Genomic DNA, 21848 nt, shown 5'->3' with positions numbered 1-21848 from the left:
GTTACATTTAATTGAGTGGACGGGTGAATGAGTTACATTTAATTGAGTAGACGGGTGAGTGAGCTACATTGAATTGAGTAGACGGGTGAGTGAGTTATATTTAATTGAGTAGACGATTGAATGAGTTACATTTAATTGATTGGACGGGTGAATGAGTTGTATTTAATTGAGTGGACGGGTGAATGAGTGATATTTAATTGAGTGGACGGGTGAATGAGTTATATTTAATTGAGTAGACGGGTGAATGAGTTATATTTAATTGAGTGGACGGGTGAATGAGTTATATTTAATTGAGTGGACGGGTGAATGAGTTATATTTAATTGAGTCGACGGGTGAATGAGTTAAATTTAATTGAGTGGACGGGTGAATGAGTTATATTTAGGTGAGTAGACGGGTGAATGAGTTGAATTTAATTGAGTGGACGGGTGAATGAGTGATATTTAATTGAGTGGACGGGTGAATGAGTTATATTTAATTGAGTGGACGGGTGAATGAGTTACATTTAATTGAGTAGACGGGTGAGTGAGTTACATTGAATTGAGTAGACGGGTGAGTGAGTTATATTTAATTGAGTAGACGATTGAATGAGTTACATTTAATTGATTGGACGGGTGAATGAGTTGTATTTAATTGAGTAGAAGGGTGAATGAGTTGTATTTAATTATGTGGACGGGTGAATGAGTGATATTTAATTGAGTGGACGGGTGAATGAGTTATATTTAATTGAGTAGACGGGTGAATGAGTTATATTTAATTGAGTGGACGGGTGAATGAGTTATATTTAATTGAGTGGACGGGTGAATGAGTTATATTTAATTGAGTAGACGGGTGAATGAGTTATATTTAATTGAGTGGACGGCTGAATGAGTTAAATTTAATTGAGTAGACCGGTGAATGAGTTAAATTTAATTGAGTGCCTGGGTGAATGAGTTAAATTTAATTGAGTGGACGGGTGAATGAGTTAAATTTAATTGAGTGGACTGGTGAATGAGTTATATTTAATTGGGTGGACGGGTGAATGAGTTATATTTAATTGAGTGGACGGGTGAGTGAGTTATATTTAATTGAGTAGACTGGTTCATGAGTCATATTTAATTGAGTAGACATGTGAATGAGTTATATTTAATTGAGTAGACTGGTTCATGAGTCATATTTAATTGAGTAGACATGTGAATGAGTTATATTTAATTGAGTAGACATGTGAATGAGTTATATTTAATTGAGTAGACGGGTGAATGAGTTATATTTAATTGAGTAGACGGGTGAATGAGTTATATTTAATTGAGTAGACGGGTGAATGAGTTATATTTAATTGAGTGGACGGGTGAATGAGTTATATTTAATTGAGTAGACGGGTGAGTGAGTTATATTTAATTGAGTAGACGGGTGAGTGAGTTATATTTAATTGAGTAGACGGGTGAGTGAGTTACATTTAATTGAGTGGACGGGTGAATGAGTTACATTTAATTGAGTAGACGGGTGAGTGAGCTACATTGAATTGAGTAGACGGGTGAGTGAGTTCTATTTAATTGAGTAGACGATTGAATGAGTTACATTTAATTGATTGGACGGGTGAATGAGTTGTATTTAATTGAGTGGACGGGTGAATGAGTGATATTTAATTGAGTGGACGGGTGAATGAGTTATATTTAATTGAGTAGACGGGTGAATGAGTTATATTTAATTGAGTGGACGGGTGAATGAGTTATATTTAATTGAGTGGACGGGTGAATGAGTTATATTTAATTGAGTCGACGGGTGAATGAGTTAAATTTAATTGAGTGGACGGGTGAATGAGTTAAATTTAATTGAGTAGACGGGTGAATGAGTTAAATTTAATTGAGTAGACGGATTAATGAGTTATATTTAGGTGAGTAGACGGGTGAATGAGTTGAATTTAATTGAGTGGAAGGGTGAATGAGTTATATTTAATTGAGTGGACGGGTGAATGAGTGATATTTAATTGAGTGGACTGGTGAATGATTTATATTTAATTGAGTGGACGGGTGAATGAGTGGTATTTAATTGAGTGGACGGGTGAATGATTTATATTTAATTGAGTGGACGGGTAAATGAGTGATATTTAATTGAGTGGACGGGTGAATGAGTGAATTTTAATTGAGTGGACGGGTGAATGAGTTATATTTAATTGATTGGACGTGTGAGAGTTATGTTTAATTGATTAGACCGGTGAATGAGTTTTAGTTAATTGGATAGGCGGGAGAGTGAGTTGTATTACATTGAGTGGACGGGTGAATGAGTTATATTTAATTGAGTAGACGGGTGAGTGAGTTATATTTAATTGAGTAGACGGGTGAGTGAGTTATATTTAATTGAGTAGACGGGTGAGTGAGTTACATTCAATTGAGTGGACGGGTGAATGAGTTACATTTAATTGAGTAGACGGGTGAGTGAGTTACATTGAATTGAGTAGACGGGTGAGTGAGTTATATTTCATTGAGTAGACGATTGAATGAGTTACATTTAATTGATTGGACGGGTGAATGAGTTGTATTTAATTGAGTGGACGGGTGAATGAGTTGTATTTAATTATGTGGACGGGTGAATGAGTGATATTTAATTGAGTGGACGGGTGAATGAGTTATATTTAATTGAGTAGACGGGTGACTGAGTTATATTTAATTGAGTGGACGGGTGAATGAGTTATATTTAATTGAGTGGACGGGTGAATGAGTTATATTTAATTGAGTAGACGGGTGAATGAGTTATATTTAATTGAGTGGACGGGTGAATGAGTTAAATTTAATTGAGTAGACGGGTGAATGAGTTAAATTTAATTGAGTGCCTGGGTGAATGAGTTAAATTTAATTGAGTGGACGGGTGAATGAGTTAAATTTAATTGAGTGGACGGGTGAGTGAGTTATATTTAATTGGGTGGACGGGTGAATGAGTTATATTTAATTGAGTGGACGGGTGAGTGAGTTATATTTAATTGAGTAGACTGGTTCATGAGTCATATTTAATTGAGTAGACATGTGAATGAGTTATATTTAATTGAGTAGACGGGTGAATGAGTTATATTTAATTGATTAGACGGGAGAATGAGTTATATTTAATTGAATGGACGGGTGAGTGAGTTATATTTAATTGAGTCGACAGGTGAATGAGTCATATTTAATTGAGTAGACGGGTGAATGAGTGATATTTAATTGAGTACACGGGTGAATGAGTTATATTTAATTGAGTGGACGGGTGAATGAGTTATATTTAATTGAGTAGACGCGTGAATGAGTGATATTTAATTGAGTAGACGGGTGAATGAGTTATATTTAATTGAGTAGACTGATGAGTGAGTTATATTTAATTGAGTGGACGGGTGAATGAGTTATATTTAATTGAGTAGACGGGCGAATGAGTGATATTTAATTGAGTACACGGGTGAATGAGTTATATTTAATTGAGTGGACGGGTGAATGAGTTATATTTAATTGAGTAGACGCGTGAATGAGTGATATTTAATTGAGTAGACGGGTGAATGAGTTATATTTATTTGAGTAGACGGGTGAATTAGTTATATTTATTGAGTGGACGGGTGAATGAGTTCTATTTGATTGAGTGGACGTGTGAATGAGTTATATTTAATTGAGTAGACGGGTGAATGAGTTATATTTAATTGATTGGACGGGTGAATGAGTTAAATTTAATTGATTGGACGGGTGAATGAGTAATATTTAATTGATTGGACGGGTGAATGAGTTAAATTTAATTGATTGGACGGGTGAATGAGTTATGTTTAATTGATTGGACGGGTGAATGAGTTAAATTTTGGTGTGTAGACGGGTGAATGAGTTATATTGAATTGAGTGGACGGGTGAATGAGTTATATTGAATTGAGTCGACGGGTGAATGAGTAAAATTTAATTGAGTGGACGGGTGAATGAGTTATATTTAATTGAGTAGAAGGGTGAATGAGTTATATTTAATTGAGAAGACGGGTAAATGACTTATATTTAATTGAGTGGACGGGTGAATGAGTTATATTTAATTGAGTGGACGGATGAATGAGTAAAATTTAATTGAGTGGACGGGTGAATGAGTTATATTCAATTGAGTGGACGGGTGAATGAGTGATATTTAATTGAGTGGACGGGTGAATGAGTTGAATTTAATTGGGTGGACGGGTGAATGAGTGATATTTAATTGAGTGGACGGGTGAATGAGTTGAATTTAATTGAGTGGACGGGTGAATGAGTGATATTTAATTGAGTGGACGGGTGAATGAGTGATATTTAATTGAGTGGACGGGTGAATGAGTTATATTTAATTGAGTGGACGGTTGAATGAGTGATATTTAATTGAGTGGACGGGTGAATGAGTTATATTGAATTGAGTGGACGGGTGAATGAGTTATATTTAATTGAGTGGACGGGTGAATGAGTTTTATTTGATTGAGTAGACGGGTGAATGAGTGATATTCAATTGATTGGGCGGTGGAATGAGTTAAATTTAATTTATTGGACGGGTGAATGAGTAATATTTAATTGATTGGACGGGTGAATGAGTTATATTTAATTGATTGGACGGGTGAATGAGTTATATTTAATTGAGTGGACGGGTGAATGAGTTCAATTTAATTGAGCAGACGGATTAATGAGTTATATTTAGGTGAGTGGACGGGTGAATGAGTTGCATTTAATTGAATAGACGGGTGAATGAGTTATATTTAATTGAGTGGACGGGTGAATGAGTGATCCTTAATTGAGTGGACGGGTGAATGAGTTATATTTAATTGAGTAGACGGGTGAATGAGTTTTATTTAATTGAGTGGACGGGTGAATGAGTTATATTTAATTGAGTGGACGGGAGAATGAGTTATATTTAATTAGTCGACGGGTGAATGAGTTATATTTAATTGAGAAGACAGGTGAATGACTTATATTTAATTGAGTGGACGGGTGAATGAGTTATATTTAATTGAGTAAACGGGTGAATGAGTTATATTTAATTGAGTAGACGGGTGAATGAGTTATATTTAATTGAGTAGACGGGTGAATGAGTTATATTTAATTGAGTGGACGGGTGAATGAGTTATATTGAATTGAGTGGACGGGTGAATGAGTTAAATTTAATTGAGTAGACGGGTGAATGAGTGATATTTAATTGAGTGGACGGGTGAATGAGTTATATTTGATTGAGTGGACGGGTGAATGAGTTAAATTTAATTGAGTGGATGGGTGAGTGAGGTATATTTAATTGAGTGGACGGGTGAATGAGTTATATTTAATTGAGTGGACGGGTGAGTGAGTTATATTTCATTGTTTGGACGGGTGAATCTGTTATATTTATTGAGTAGACGGGTGAATGAGTTATATTTAATTGAGTGGACGGGTGAATGAGTTATATTTAATTGAGTAGACCAGTGAATGATTTATGTTTAATTGAGTGGACGGGTGAATGAGTGATATTTAATTGAGTGGACGGGTGAAAGATTTATATTTAATTGAGTGGACGGGTGAATGAGTGAATTTTAATTGAGTGGACGGGTGAATGAGTTATATTTAATTGATTGGACGGGTGAGAGAGTTATATTTAATTGAGTAGACCGGTGAATGAGTTATATTTAATAGGATAGACGGGTGAGTGAGTTATATTTCATTGAGCAGACGGGTGAGTGAGTTATATTTAATTGAGTGGACGGGTGAATGAGTTATATTTAATTGATTGGATGGGTGAATGAGTTTAATTTAATTGTTTGGACGGGTGAATGAGTTATATTTAATTGAGTGGACGGGTGAATGAGTTATATTTAATTGAGTGGACGGGTGAATGTGTTATATTTAATTGAGTGGACGGGTGAATGAGTTATATTTAATTGAGTGGACGGGTGAATGAGTTAAATTTAATTGAGTGGACGGGTGAATGAGTTATATTTAATTGAGTGGACGGGTGAATGAGTTATATTTAATTGAGTGGACGGGTGAATGTGTTATATTTAATTGAGTGGACGGGTGAATGAGTTATATTTAATTGATTGGACGTGTGAATGAGATATTTAATTGAGTTGACGGGTGAATGAGTGATATTTAATTGATTGGACGGGTGAATGAGTTAAATTTAATTGATTGGACGGGTGAATGAGTTAAATTTAATTGATTGGACGGGTGAATGAGTTAAATTTAATTGAGTAGACGGATTAATGAGTTATATTTCGGTGAGTGGACGGGTGAATGAGTTGAATTTAATTGAGTGGACGGGTGAATGAGTTAAATTTAATTGAGTAGATGGGTGAATGAGTTATATTTAATTGATTGGACGGGTGAGTGAGTTATATTTAATTGAGTGGACGGGTGAATGAGTTAAATTTAATTGAGTAGACGGATTATTGAGTTATATTTCGCTGAGTAGACGGGTGAATGAGTTGAATTTAATTGAGTGGACGGGTGAATGAGTTATATTTAATTGAGTAGATGGGTGAATGAGTTATATTTAATTGATTGGACGGGTGAATGAGTTATATTGAATTGAGTAGACGGGTGAGTGAGTTATATTTAATTGATTGGACGGGTGAATGAGTAATATTTAATTGAGTAGACGGGTGAATGAGTTATATTTAATTGAGTGGACGGGTGAATGAGTTATATTTAATTGAGTGGACGGGTGAATGAGTTATATTTAATTGAGTGGACGGGTGAATGAGTTATATTTAATTGAGTAGACGGGTGAATGAGTTAAATTTGATTGAGTGGACGGATGAATGAGTGATATTTTGGTGAGTAGACGGGTGAATGAATTATATTTAATTGAGTCGACGGATGAATGAGTTATATTTAATTGAGTGGACGGGTGAATGAGTTAAATTTAATTGAGTAGACGGGTGAATGAGTGATATTTAATTGAGTGGACGGGTGAATGAGTTATATTTGATTGAGTGGACGGGTGAATGAGTTAAATTTAATTGAGTGGATGGGTGAGTGAGGTATATTTAATTGAGTGGACGGGTGAATGAGTTATATTTAATTGAGTGGACGGGTGAGTGAGTTATATTTCATTGTTTGGACGGGTGAATCTGTTATATTTATTGAGTAGACGGGTGAATGAGTTATATTTAATTGAGTGGACGGGTGAATGAGTTATATTTAATTGAGTAGACCAGTGAATGATTTATGTTTAATTGAGTGGACGGGTGAATGAGTGATATTTAATTGAGTGGACGGGTGAAAGATTTATATTTAATTGAGTGGACGGGTGAATGAGTGAATTTTAATTGAGTGGACGGGTGAATGAGTTATATTTAATTGATTGGACGGGTGAGAGAGTTATATTTAATTGAGTAGACCGGTGAATGAGTTATATTTAATAGGATAGACGGGTGAGTGAGTTATATTTCATTGAGCAGACGGGTGAGTGAGTTATATTTAATTGAGTGGACGGGTGAATGAGTTATATTTAATTGATTGGATGGGTGAATGAGTTTAATTTAATTGTTTGGACGGGTGAATGAGTTATATTTAATTGAGTGGACGGGTGAATGAGTTATATTTAATTGATTGGATGCGTGAATGAGTTATATTTAATTGAGTGGACGGGTGAATGAGTTATATTTAATTGAGTGGACGGGTGAATGAGTTAAATTTAATTGAGTGGACGGGTGAATGAGTTATATTTAATTGAGTGGACGGGTGAATGAGTTATATTTAATTGAGTGGACGGGTGAATGTGTTATATTTAATTGAGTGGACGGGTGAATGAGTTATATTTAATTGATTGGACGTGTGAATGAGATATTTAATTGAGTTGACGGGTGAATGAGTGATATTTAATTGATTGGACGGGTGAATGAGTTAAATTTAATTGATTGGACGGGTGAATGAGTTAAATTTAATTGATTGGACGGGTGAATGAGTTAAATTTAATTGAGTAGACGGATTAATGAGTTATATTTCGGTGAGTGGACGGGTGAATGAGTTGAATTTAATTGAGTGGACGGGTGAATGAGTTAAATTTAATTGAGTAGATGGGTGAATGAGTTATATTTAATTGATTGGACGGGTGAGTGAGTTATATTTAATTGAGTGGACGGGTGAATGAGTTAAATTTAATTGAGTAGACGGATTATTGAGTTATATTTCGCTGAGTAGACGGGTGAATGAGTTGAATTTAATTGAGTGGACGGGTGAATGAGTTATATTTAATTGAGTAGATGGGTGAATGAGTTATATTTAATTGATTGGACGGGTGAATGAGTTATATTGAATTGAGTAGACGGGTGAGTGAGTTATATTTAATTGATTGGACGGGTGAATGAGTAATATTTAATTGAGTAGACGGGTGAATGAGTTATATTTAATTGAGTGGACGGGTGAATGAGTTATATTTAATTGAGTGGACGGGTGAATGAGTTATATTTAATTGAGTGGACGGGTGAATGAGTTATATTTAATTGAGTAGACGGGTGAATGAGTTAAATTTGATTGAGTGGACGGATGAATGAGTGATATTTTGGTGAGTAGACGGGTGAATGAATTATATTTAATTGAGTCGACGGATGAATGAGTTATATTTAATTGAGTGGACGGGTGAATGAGTTATATTTAATTGAGTGGACGGGTGAATGAGTGATATTTTATTGAGTGGACGGGTGAATGAATTATATTTAATTGAGTCGACGGGTGAATGAGTTATATTTAATTGAGTGGACGGGTGAATGAGTTATATTTAATTGAGTGGACGGGTGAATGAGTTATATTTAATTGAGTGGACGGGTGAATGAGTTATATTTAATTGAGTGGACGGGTGAATGAGTTATATTTATTTGAGTGGACGGGTGAATGAGTTATATTTATTTGACTAGACGGGTGAATGAGTTATATTTATTTGAGTAGACGGCTGAATGAGTTATATTTAATTGAGTAGACGGGTGAATGAGTCATTTGTGGATGAGTAAATGGTTGAATGAGTTATATTAATGTGGGAAATGGTTGAATGAGTTATATGTAAATGAGTAAATGTCTGTAGCTTGCCTGCAAGTTGGACGGTTCACACCAGGTGCAAAATGCTGAAGTGTCACTGGTTAACTGATCTTATACTGCTCCTATTGCAATTTGGCAATCACCTCACAGTCATGCAGAGATGCACAATATCATTGCACTGCCAGACAATTTGAGGGTGCTGCCTAACATCCTTATGTTCCTCGATCATAAATTCAACTAACCTGTTCTGTTTGACAGGCAGCCTTCATTGAAATCGATTGTGTTTGTACTTCAGTTTGTCATGGAATGATCATATATTATTTCAGGCAAGTGCTTACGTGGTTAATGGTGTTGCTTTCGTTGATTTAATATTAAGTTGTGAAATGCAGTCTATCCCATTACCTTCAAGAATAGTTTCTTTTGCTGTAATTGGCCTTTCTGATTTCGTGCAGTTCAGGCCCTATGTTGCTGATTGCTGCGATCACTCTCATCTATTGGCCATTTGATGCTGATGAGTTGGTTCTCTCTGTGGGAATCTATGAAATAGTTGTGATGTAATCATGACTGACATCCGCATTGTGCTGCCCTATGTTGGAAGATTGGATGAAGCTGTTTGGGAAATAATACGAGCCTTTCGTTCCTGATCTTTTGTGGAGACAAGGGAAAGGATTTCTAACAGCTTCACAAATGGTGTTATTGTACAGGGGCCTTGCTCTGCGCAAATTGGCTGCTGCATTTCCTTTACATCACACCAATGACTACACTTCAAAAATTACTTCATTGACTGAATTGCTTTGGGATGTCCTGGGGATTTGAAAGGCGCTGTGTAAATGCAAGCTCTTTCTTTAATTCAATTCAAATGGCTACCCACAAATTGTATCAATACAAAACTGAAAGCACTTTGTAGTGACACAGCTGTACCCTGCAGCTGTCCTAAAATCAGACGATGAGTAAGAAGCTTTGGCCTAGAAATTGATTAGCGTGGGAATACGTGGGCGGGGAGGGGAGGTTGTGGAGTGGGTGGGGTGAGTGCATGGTTGACCCATGCCAGTTGATAGCCATGAAATCCGTGCTGCCTGCTCATTTCATTGAGCTGTGCATGCAACGAGTGTTTACCACGCTGTTCATTGGCTGCACGCCTGGAGGGACCCCAATAACAGAAGGCCACGACGCTACTTAAAGGCAGCCATCATCTTAAAGGGGAGGTGCTTTCTGGCTGGAAGAACTGTTGTGCTATCTAACATTGAAATGGCCGAAGCAGAGGGAAAGCGGGCACTAAGGTTCTCTGATGCTACACTGGAGGCCTTGGTGTGGGAAGTGGAGAGGAGGAGGGACATCCTTTATCCCCCGAGGGCAGGGCAGATGATGAGGAGGCAGTGGAAGGAGATCACCAACGAGGTCAGTGACAAGAGCATTGCTCGCAGGACATGGATGCAGTGAAGGAAGAAGTTTAATGATATGACAAGAGTTGCCAAGGTAAGACCACTGTTCAAATGCCTTCTTGTCACAGCTGCATCAGTCACAGCCTCATTAATTGTAACACTCACACCACTCCCCTCCCCCAGCACCTGGCACTCTGCTCCACTCAGTTCACTTAATATCCTTCACCTCATCCTCACACACTCAGCACTATTACAAACTTCACACCTGCAACCCACGTCTCATATACACTGGCAGCTATTCAACCATGATAGACACATTCCCCAATCATCTTGCAAGACTCTCACTAACACACTTCCCTCTTTCTTGCAGGAGAAGATGGCGCAAAACACCAGGCAACAGATTGCCACTGGTGGAGGAACAGCGCCTTGGCACATCCTGTCCCCCATTGAAGAGACAGAACTGGCAGTCATGGGAAGGGGCAAAGTGACGGCCGTGACCATTGGGGATGCTGGAGGATGTGCCTAGCAGGGTTTCTTTATACCTCCTCCTCCTTGTCCCTTCTGACTTCTCCCTCATTGCACACATTCTGCACGAGGAGCTGCAAATGCTTCCAACACACACTTGTTCCTCTCTGCTCTCCCTCACACCACAACCTAACCATTGCCCCTTTTTCATTTCCGCTCCTCAGAATGTGAAAGCCCCTCAACCAGTGGAGGAAGAGGAGCAGAGTGAACATGAAGATGCACTGTTACTCGATCTAACTCTTGCAGCCACCAGCTCAGATACTGACCCCACGCAGATCTTAGAGGTTAGGTTAGATGAGGTACCTGCACGTGGTGACTCACCGGGCACAAGTACGTAGGAGCTGGGCAGGGGGATAGGACATCACAGATGCCAGCTCTCCAAAGGGCGAGGTCGCATACTAGTTCTGCTGCAGAGGACTCAGATGCGGACTTCGATGGGCCAGGCGACTGAAGAAGGCTGATGGGCACACACCAGGAAATGCTTGGTGTACTGGGCAGCCTGCTAGAGAGCTTAGGTACAATGTCGCAGGGTATGGAGGAGTCCACCTCCAACTTGGTGCAAGGCTTTGCGCAGATCATAGAGCCCATTCTTTCCGATGTAGAACAAGGGGTCAGCTCCATGACCAACACAGTGAAACCCATCATGACGGAGCGTCTCATGAGAAATCTGACAGCTTCCACCTCACCACAAACTGCTGCCGTGGAAATTCAGATAGTTGCCATCTTGGCTCTGGGGGCCACCATTGGGAGGGGCTTCCAGGGTATCACATCACTCTGATACCCTATTCTCCAGCAGAGCACTAGGAGAGCTAAAGTGCCGCCCCAGGAGAGTGGCGTTGGCTGCATGGGAGAGGACCCTGCTGTCCTCTCTCAGGAGCACAGCATGCCTGCTCCCATGCCAGCCGCTCCGCTGGTGCCATTCAGCCATCCGGCCCAGACTGCTGCAGCCCAGGCAGAGATGGTGCAGCAGTCTGCAGCCGGGCCCTCTAGGCCCAGAGCTGCTTGAGGTCATCCTCCAAGGCTATCTGGAGTATCATCTATGGAATCTCAACTATCTTCCACCTCCCAAACTGTAGCCATTGGGGGAGCACCTTGTAGGAACCCTAGGACAGGTAAAGACAGGCATTAAGGGAATGCACAAGGGTGAATGTCGATATTTTCTGTAAAGGCTGGGATATTTTATTTGATAAATTTGGTTTTGCATTTAGATTTGGTGGTGGTATTTATGTTTGTAATGAAGTGAGGGCAAAACCAAGAAGGCAGTCATGTGATGGTGATTGTAAGAAGAGAGGTAATGATTATGGCACTGTTGGTGAATGGGGAATGGGAGATCTGACTTAGTTGAACTGCTCCTCGATGAGCTGGTCTCTGAGAGCTCGGGCAGATAGGGGCTTTATTGGTCACTGCCTCTTCTCCTTTTCTTCCTCCTCCTGATCTAACTCTTCCTCCTCCTCTTCCTGCTCCTCATCCTGAACTTGTTGGTTTGCAGGTGGTGGTAAGGGCTGCTTCCTCATGATGGTGAAGTTGTGGAGCATGCAGCAGATGACCACAATTCTGGATACCCGGAATCAGGGGTCTACTGCAGAGCGGAAGCATTGCTTGAGGATGCCGATTGTTTACTCGATGATTTTCCTTGGGGCAGCATGGCTCTCACTGTAGGCCTGCTCTGCGGCTGTGCGCAGGTTCCTAACTGAAGGCATGAGCCATGTCCGGAGGGGGTAGCCCTTGTACGTCCAATACCCAGCCTGTAACTTGACGGCCTGGTTTGAATAAAGGCTAGTGCAGGATGAAAGAGTCTTGATTGCTGCCGGGATAGCGGGCACAGGCCTGCATAATGTGCTGCCTGTGGTCGCAAACCAGTTGTAGGTTGAGGGAGTGGAATCCCTTATGATTGATAAATATTCCAGGGTGCTGATGTGAAGCCCACTAGGTAGTGTGTGCACAGTCAATGGCGCCTTGCACCAGGGGGAAGCCTGCAAAACCTACAGCTCTCTCGCCCTGCTTCGCTCTGTCAATTGGAAAGGAGATCTAAGTGTTTCTCACAGAGTAGAGAGCCTCTGTGACCGCCCTGATACATTGGTGTGCTGTGAACTGGGAGATGTTGCTAATGTCACTTGTTGCAGCCTGAAAGGAGCCTGTTGAGGGTGACATTGACCTCGACAACCACAGGCTGTGCTGTCCATGTCCTGGCTTGAGGTTGGAGCTGTGGCTGCAGCAGCTGACGAACCTCAGTAACAACCTCCCTGGTAAAGCGAAGGCGCATCATACATTGCTCCTCACTGAGGTTGAGGTAGGAGAAGTGCTCCCTGAAGACACTCTGTGGATATGGCCCCTTGTTGAGTGCCATCTTCCTCCTCCTCCATCTTCTGGCAGCTTGTCCTGCTCTGAGCTGTCTTCCTTGATGCTGCCAATCGTGCTCTATACCCAAAGGCAGTCCTATCTGACTACCTATGTCTGGAGGCTGACAATTTGTGGGGCAAACAACAACAGCAGTGCAAAAGCAGCCAAACCTCTTTCTGTGCAGACAAAGTCGACTCTGAAGAGTGCTGGAACCCAGCAAAAAATGCCCAAAAGTCAAACATTAGCCAGAAGTAGCAAACCAGTAACTAATCTGTAGGTACCACATGATCCCTTTAAATAGTGCTGGCAAGGGAGCCTTCCTGCCGGTTAGTGCCCTGTTGTGCTGAGCGAGATCAGCACGTGGCGGTCGAATAACTGGGATGGTCCAAAATGGTGGGCGCATCCTGCACGCAGCACTTGACCCTCAACTGCATAATTTTCTGGCTGCTTAAACCCTGCCGGCTTGCGGTCCTTATGCGAGCGCTACCTCCCACACCAAAATGGCAGGCTGGGCACTTCCAGTCAGCAGTGTATCGATCCCACCATTTTGGGTCCTGAGGTGGCCGTGTAGCGCCTGATAAACATGTGCTATGCAGCCCGATTTCTAGGCCATTGCGCCTGCCATTCAAGTGATAGTCAATGGAGTCTGTAATTGTGGGAAATAGTTCAGCTTCTATTTACTCGTACATGAAAGAAAGACTTGCATTTATATAGCGCCTTTCACGATATCTGGATGTCCCAAAGCGCTTCACAGCCAATGAAGTACTTTTGAAGTGTAGTCACTGTTGTAATGTAGGCAACACGGCAGCCAATCTGCGCACAGCAAGGTCCCACAAACAGCAATGTGATAACGACCAGATTATCTGTTTTTAGGTGATGGTTGAATAATAAATATTGGCCAGGACACCGGGGGAACTCCCCTGTTCTTCTTCGAATAGTGCCATGGGATCTTTTGCGTCCACCTGTGAGGGCAGACGGGGCCTTGGTTTAATGTCTCATCTGAAAGACGGCACCTCCGATAGTGTCTGCCTCAATTATGTGCTTAAATCTCTGGTGTGGGACCTGAACCCACGCCCTTTCTGACTCAGAGGTGAGAGTGCTACAAACTGAGCCACGGCTGACATGAAGTAGATTTGTACCAGCCCTCAACTGTGAAATGGGCTGAGGGGCAAGGGGATGCTATTTGTAGGGAATGAATGATTAATGTACAAAGTTCCTACCTGACTGACTGCTTCCATGTGATGTTAATGAGTCTCCAGGGGGGATGCTGTGTAAGCTGCCATTTCGCTTGTGCAGTGTGAAGTGACGACACTGTCTATCTGGCCTGTGTTAGCACCAGTAACTGCAATGCAGTCAGCTGTTTGGGCCGAGCTCACTCGCTGTGACTGTCAGTTTCATTCAGGTTCAGGGCGGTTGCTACGCTCGTCAGACGCTGCTCCAAGCCGTGAGCCTCCTAATGTGATTGGTCCTTAGGCAGATGTGCTAGAGTATCACTTTACACAGGACTATTTCAAAGATGTTAAAGCCTGTCACATCACCAGAGAGTGGCAGCACTCGGCATAAAGCAACCACTAGAGGGGCCCAGTGTGCTCATAGCTGCAATAAACCATACAGTGCATTTAGTTTTATAAACTGTGTGAAAAAATACCCCACCCAGCACACCCGAAGGACTGATCGGTAAAAGCACCATCCAGTTTGACTTTAAACCCAACAGCACCAGGACGCTTCCAGGTTTGATCCCAATCAGCGTTGAGGGAGCCTTTCCTGGCCAAGAAAACAGTGATGGGGGGTCTGTCAAAGGTGCAAATGGTGGTGCCCCATAATGAGGTCAATTTTAACCTAACTCACTGGGCGGGAAACCCATGGGATCAGATGGACACTGGTTTTACACCCTGCCCAATATCACTCTCCATTGACTTCAGTTTCCCGACAGGCAGGTTAGGTTAACATTCACTTTTCATCTGCTGAAAATGGAGGGGCACGATTCTCCCCTTAGCACTGCATCCCCCCATCCCCGAGTGTTACTGGAAATAATGAATGGCCCCTCCCCTCAGCTCCCCGCCCCCACTCCGAGTGTTACTGGAACTAATAGATGGCTCCACCCCTCAGCACAGCACCACCCCGAGTGGGAAAGAAAGAACTTGTACCTGTCACAACCTCAGGATGTCAAAAAGGCCTTCAAAGCCGAAGAAGTTTTTGAAGTATAGTTGCTGTTATAATGCAGGCAAACAGAGCAGCCAATTTGCACACAGCAAGATACAGCAACTAGATGGATCTGGCTGGACCACATCAAGCACTATTGGGCCCGGCACTCTGTCCTCCGGTAAAACTGCTCACTACTCCAGGATCATCCTGGTATGGAAAGGTTAACCCCCAGCTTCTCTTCTCCACCATCAACAGTCTCCTTAAACCCCTCTCCCCTGCCTCCTCCACCCTCACCTCCAACAACAAGTTCGAGGAGCTCATGGACTTCTTTGTCACTAAGATTGAGACCATCCGTTCAGCTACCTCTGCCGCTTCCCTTCCTTCCCCTAGCCCACCGAGCCAAACTTCCCCTAAGATCCCCCCTGCTCTAGCCCTGAACTCATCTTTCTTTAGTTTCTCTCCTATCTCCCCTCATGCCCTCTCTGAGCTCATCTTATCCATGAGACCCACCTCCTGCTCCCTCGACCCTATTCCCACCAAACTGCTGACCACCCAACTTCCCTTCCTGGCCCCCATGGTTCCCTCTCCTCAGGTACTGTCCCCTCCCCTTCAAATCTGCTGTCATCATCCCCCCCTCCTCAAGAAGCCTGCCCTTGACCTCTCTGTCCTTGCAAACTATCGCCCCATCTCCAACCTTCCTTTCCTCTCTAAAGTGTCGCCTCCCAAGTCTGTGCCCATCTTTCCCGCAACTCCATGTTTCAACCTCTCCAATCAGGTTTCCACCCCTGCCACAGCACTGTAACAGTCCTTATCAAAATCACAACTGACATCCTATGTGACTGTGACCGTGGTAAACTGCCCCTCCTCATCCTTCTTGACCTCTCTGCTGTTTTTGAAACAGTTAACCACACCATCATCCTTCAATGCCTCTCCTCCGTTGTTCAGCTGGGTGGGACTGCCCTCGCCTGTTTCCACTCTTACCTAGACAGTCGTAGCCTGCAATGGCTTCTCTTCCCACTCCAGCAACATCTAGAGTCCCCCTAGGATCAACCCTTGGCCCCCAGCCTATTTCTTATCTATATGCTGCCCCGGATGCCATCATGCGAAAACACAATGTCAGGTTGCACATGTACTCTGTCGACACCCAGCTCTACCTCACCGTCACCTCTCTCGACCCCCCACTGACTCTGTGTTGTGAGAGGCCTGTACTCTCTGGAGTTTAGAAGAATGAGAGGTGATCTCATTGAAAAGTATAAAATTCTTAGAGGGCTTGACCGGGTAGATGTTGAGAGGCTGTTTCCCCTGGCTGGAGAGACTAGAACTAGGGGTCATAGTCTCAAGATAAGGGGTCGGCCATTTAGGACCGAGATGAGGAAAGATTCCTTCACTCAAAGGGTTGTGAATCTTTGAAATTCTCTATCCCAGAGGGCTGTGGATGCTGAGTTGTTGAGTATATTCACGACTGAGATAGATAAATTTTTGGACTCTAGGGGAATCAAGGGACATGGGGATCGGGTGGGAAAGTGGAGTTGAGGTCGAAGATCAGCTATGATCTTATTGAATGACGGAGCAGGTCTGAGGGGCTGTATGGCCCACTCCTGCTCCTATCTCTTCTGTAAGACTGCTTGTCCGACATCCAGACCTGGATGAGCCGAAATTTCCACCAATTAAACATTGGGAAGACCGAAGCCATTGTCTTCAGTTCTCACCACAATGTCCATTCCCTCACCACCAACTGCAGCCCCCTCCCTGGCCACTGTCTCAGTTCGAACCAGAATGTTCACAACCTCAGCGTACCTATCTGACGCTGATCTGAGAATCCGACCCCATGTCCTCTCCATCACCAGGACCACTTACTTCCACCTCGGTAATACTGTCCGTCTCCATCTGCTGCTGAAGATCTTAATTGGAGTGTCAAATCGGACGGGGTGTAAAACAGGGGTACGAGCCGAACCTGCCCTATACCCACCGAGCCAGGTAGGTTCAAATCGAGGCAATTGTGTTTTTTGCTGACACCTTCCCAGTATCTCTGATACTCTTTCCCTGCATTTCGGTTAATCTCCTCCTTACTCTCAATTTTTCTCTGACACTTTTCCTGTGTCTCAGATACTCTCCTCCTTACTCTTTGTTTCTCGCCGACACTTCTCCCGTATCTCTGACACTCACTCCCTGCTTTTTCTCCCTGTGGTTATTACTGTCCCTCTTTCTCTGGGGTTTGTTCTCTCTGTTACTCTCCAGCTGCCCCTGTTGCCCGTGGTGCTTTCTCTGTTGCCCCTGGTGATTTCTCTGTTATTACTGGTGCTTTCTCTGTTGCCCCTGGTGCTTTCTCTGTTACCCCTGGTGCTTTCTCTGTTGCCCCTTGTGCTTTCTCTGTTGCCCCTGGTGCTTTCTCTGTTACCCCTGGTGCTTTCTCTGTTGCCCCCGGTGCTTTCTCTGTTACCCCTGGTGCTTTCTCTGTTGCCCCTGGTGCTTTCTCTGTTGCCCCTGGTGCTTTCTCTGTTACCCCTGGTGCTTTCTCTGTTACCCCCGGTGCTTTCTCTGTTATTAATGGTGCTTTCTCCATTGCCCCTGGTGCTTTCTCTGTTACCCCTGGTGCTTTCTCTGTTACCCCCGGTGCCTTCTCTGTTACCCCTGGTGCTTTCTCCATTGCCCCTGGTGCTTTCTCTGTTACCCCTGGTGCTTTCTCTGTTGCCCCCGGTGCTTTCTCTGTTACCCCTGGTGCTTTCTCAGTTACCCCTGGTGCTTTCTCAGTTACCCCTGGTGCTTTCTCTGTTACCCCTGGTGCTTTCTCTGTTGCCCCCGGTGCTTTCTCAGTTACCCCTGGTGCTTTCTCTGTTACCCCTGGTGCTTTCTCTGTTGCCCCCGGTGCTTTCTCTGTTACCCCTGGTGCTTTCTCTGTTACCCCTTGTGCTTTCTCTGTTACCCCCGGTGCTTTCTCTGTTATTACTGGTGCTTTCTCCATTGCCCCTGGTGCTTTCTCCGTTGCCCCTGGTGCTTTCTCTGTTACCCCTGGTGCTTTCTCTGTTGCCCCCGGTGCTTTCTCTGTTACCCCTGGTGCTTTCTCAGTTACGGTAGCATAGTGATTATGTTACTGGGCTAGTAATCCAGAGGCCTGGACTAAAATCCAGAGTCATGAGTTCAAATCCCGCCACGGCAGCTGGCGAATTTAAATCCAATTAATTAAATAAAAATCTGGAATTAAAATACTAGTATCAGTAATGATGGCCATGAAACTACCGGATTGTCGTAAAAACCCATCTGGTTCACTAATGTCCTTTAGGGAAGGAAGCCTGCCGTCCTTACCTGGTCTGGCCAAAATGTGACTCCAGACCCACAGCAATGTGGTTGATTCTTAATTGCCCTCTGAAATGGCCGAGCAAGCCACTCAGTTGTAAAATCTCGCTACAAAAAGTCATAATAAGAATAAAACCGGACGGACCACCCGGCATCGGACCACTAGGCACCGGACATGACAACGGCAAAACACCAAGCCCAGTCGACCCTGCAAGGTCCTCCTTACTAACAGCTGGGGACTTGTGCCAAAATTGGGAGAGCTGTCCCACAGACTAGTCAAGCAACAGCCTGACATAGCCACACTCTCAGAATCATATCTTTCAGCCAACGTCCCAGACTCTTCCATCACCATCCCTGGGTATGTCCTGTCCCACCGGCAGGACAGACCCACCAGAGGTGGCGGTACAGTGATATACAGTCAGGAGGGAGTGGCCCTGGGAGTCCTCAACATTGACTCTGGACCCCATGAAATCTCATGGCATCAGGTCAAACATGGGCAAGGAAACCTCCTGCTGATTACCACCGACAGTCCTCCTCCATGTTGAACACCACTTGGAGGAAGCACTGAGGGTAGCAAGGGCACAAAATGTACTCTGGGTGGGGGACTTCAATGTCCATCACCAAGAGTGGCTCGGTAGCACCACTACTGACCGAGCTGGCCGAGTCCTGAAGGACATAGCTGCTAGACTGGGCCTGCGGCAGGTGGTGAGCGAACCAACACGAGGGAAAAACTTACTTGACCTCGTCCTCACCAATCTACCTGTCACAAATGCATCTGTCCATGACAGTATTGGTAGGAGTGACCACCGCACAGTCCTCGTGGAGATGAAATCCCGTCTTAGCACTGAGGACACCATCCAACGTGTTGTGTGGCACTACCACCGTGCTAAATGGGATAGATTCAGAACAGATCTAGCAGCTCAAAACTGGGCATCCATGAGGCGCTGTGGGCCATCAGCAGCAGCAGAATTGTATTCCAGCACAATCTGTAACCTCATGGCCCGGCATATTCCTCACTCTACCATTACCAACAAGCCAGGGGATCAACCCTGGTTCAATGAGGAGTGTAGATGAGCATGCCAGGAGCAGCACCAGGCGTACCTAAAAATGAGGTGCCAACCTGGTGAAGCTACAACTCAGGACGACATGCATGCTAAACAGCGGAAGCAACATGCTATAGACAGAGCGAAGCGATTCCACAACCAACGGATCAGATCAAAGCTCTGCAGTCCTGCCACATCCAGTCATGAATGGTGGTGGACAATTAAACAACTAACGGGAGGAGGAGGCTCTGCAAACATCCCCATTCTCAATGATTGTAAACAATTTTACAACACCAAGTTATAGTCCAGCAATTTTATTTTAAATTCACAAGCTTTCGGAGACTTCCTCCTTCCTCAGGTAAATGTTTCAGCCTGAAACATTTACCTGAGGAAGGAGGAAGTCTCCGAAAGCTTGTGAATTTAAAATAAAATTGCTGGACTATAACTTGGTGTTGTAAAATTGTTTACAATTGTCAACCCCAGTCCATCACCGGCATCTCCACATCATTCTCAATGATGGCAGAGTCCAGCACGTGAGTGCAAAAGACAAGGCTGAAGCGTTTGCAACCATCTTCAGCCAGAAGTGCCGAGTGGATAATCCATCTCAGCCTCCTCCCGATATCCCCACCATCACGGAAGCCAGTCTTCGGCCAATTCGATTCACTCCACGTGATATCAAGAAACGGCTGAGTGCACTGGATACAGCAAAGGCTATGGGCCCCGACAACATCCCAGCTGTAGTGCTGAAGACTTGTGCTCCAGAACTAGCTGCGCCTCCAGCCAAGCTGTTCCAGTACAGCTACAACACTGGCATCCACCCGACAATGTGGAAAATTGCCCAGGTATGTCCTGTCCACAAAAAGCAGGACAAATCCAATCCGGCCAATTACCGCCCCATCAGTCGACTCTCAATCATCAGCAAAGTGATGGAAGGTGTCGTCGACAGTGCTATCAAGCGGCACTTACTCACCAATAACCTGCTCACCGATGCTCAGTTTGGGTTCCGCCAGGACCACTCGGCTCCAGACCTCATTACAGCCTTGGTCCAAACATGGACAAAAGAGCTGAATTCCAGAGGTGAGGTGAGAGTGACTGCCCTTGACATCAAGGCAGCATTTGACCGAGTGTGGCACCAAGGAGCCCTAGTAAAATTGAAGTCAATGTGAATCAGGGGGAAAACTCTCCAGTGGCTGGAGTCATACCTAGCACAAAGGAAGATGGTAGTGGTTGTTGGAGGCCAATCATCTCAGCCCCAAGGCATTGCTGCAGGAGTTCCTCAGGGCAGTGTCCTAGGCCCAACCATCTTCAGCTGCTTCATCAATGACCTTCCCTCCATCATAAGGTCAGAAATGGGGATGTTCGCTGATGACTGCACAGTGTTCAGTTCCATTCGCAACCCCTCAGATAATGAAGCAGTCCGAGCCTGCATGCAGCAAGACCTGGACAACATCCAGGCTTGGGCTGATAAGTGGCAAGTAACATTCGCGCCAGATAAGTGCCAGGCAATGACCATCTCCAACAAGAGAGAGTCTAACCACCTCCCCTTGACATTCAACGGCATTACCATCGCCGAATCCCCCACCATCAACATCCTGGGGGTCACCATTGACCAGAAACTTAACTGGACCAGCCATATAAATACTGTGGCTACGAGAGCAAGTCAGAGGCTGGGTATTCTTCGGCGAGTGACTCACCTCCTGACTCCCCAAAGCCTTTCCAACATCTACAAGGCACAAGTCACGAGTGTGATGGAATACTCTCCACTTGCCTGGATGAGTGCAGCTCCAACAACACTCAAGAAGCTCGACACCATCCAAGATAAAGCAGCCCGCTTGATTGGCACCTCATCCACCACCCTAAACATTCACTCCCTTCACCACCGGCGCACTGTGGCTGCAGTGTGCACCATCCACAGGATGCACTGCAGCAACTCGCCAAGGCTTCTTCGACAGCACCTCCCAAACCCGCGACCTCTACCACCTAGAAGGACAAGGGCAGCAGGCGCATGGGAACAACACCACCTGCACGTTCCCCTCCAAGTCACACACCATCCCGACTTGGAAATATATCGCCGTTCCTTCATTGTCGCTGGGTCAAAATCCTGGAACTCCCTTCCGAACAGCACTGTGGGAGAACCGTCACCACACGGACTGCAGCGGTTCAAGAAGGGGGCTCACCACCACCTTCT

This window comes from Heptranchias perlo, chromosome 28 (assembly GCF_035084215.1).
Source record: "Heptranchias perlo isolate sHepPer1 chromosome 28, sHepPer1.hap1, whole genome shotgun sequence".
NCBI classification, from domain to species: domain Eukaryota; kingdom Metazoa; phylum Chordata; class Chondrichthyes; order Hexanchiformes; family Hexanchidae; genus Heptranchias; species Heptranchias perlo.
The sequence above is the reverse complement of the archived record's forward strand: the minus strand, read 5'-3'. Positions refer to the sequence as shown.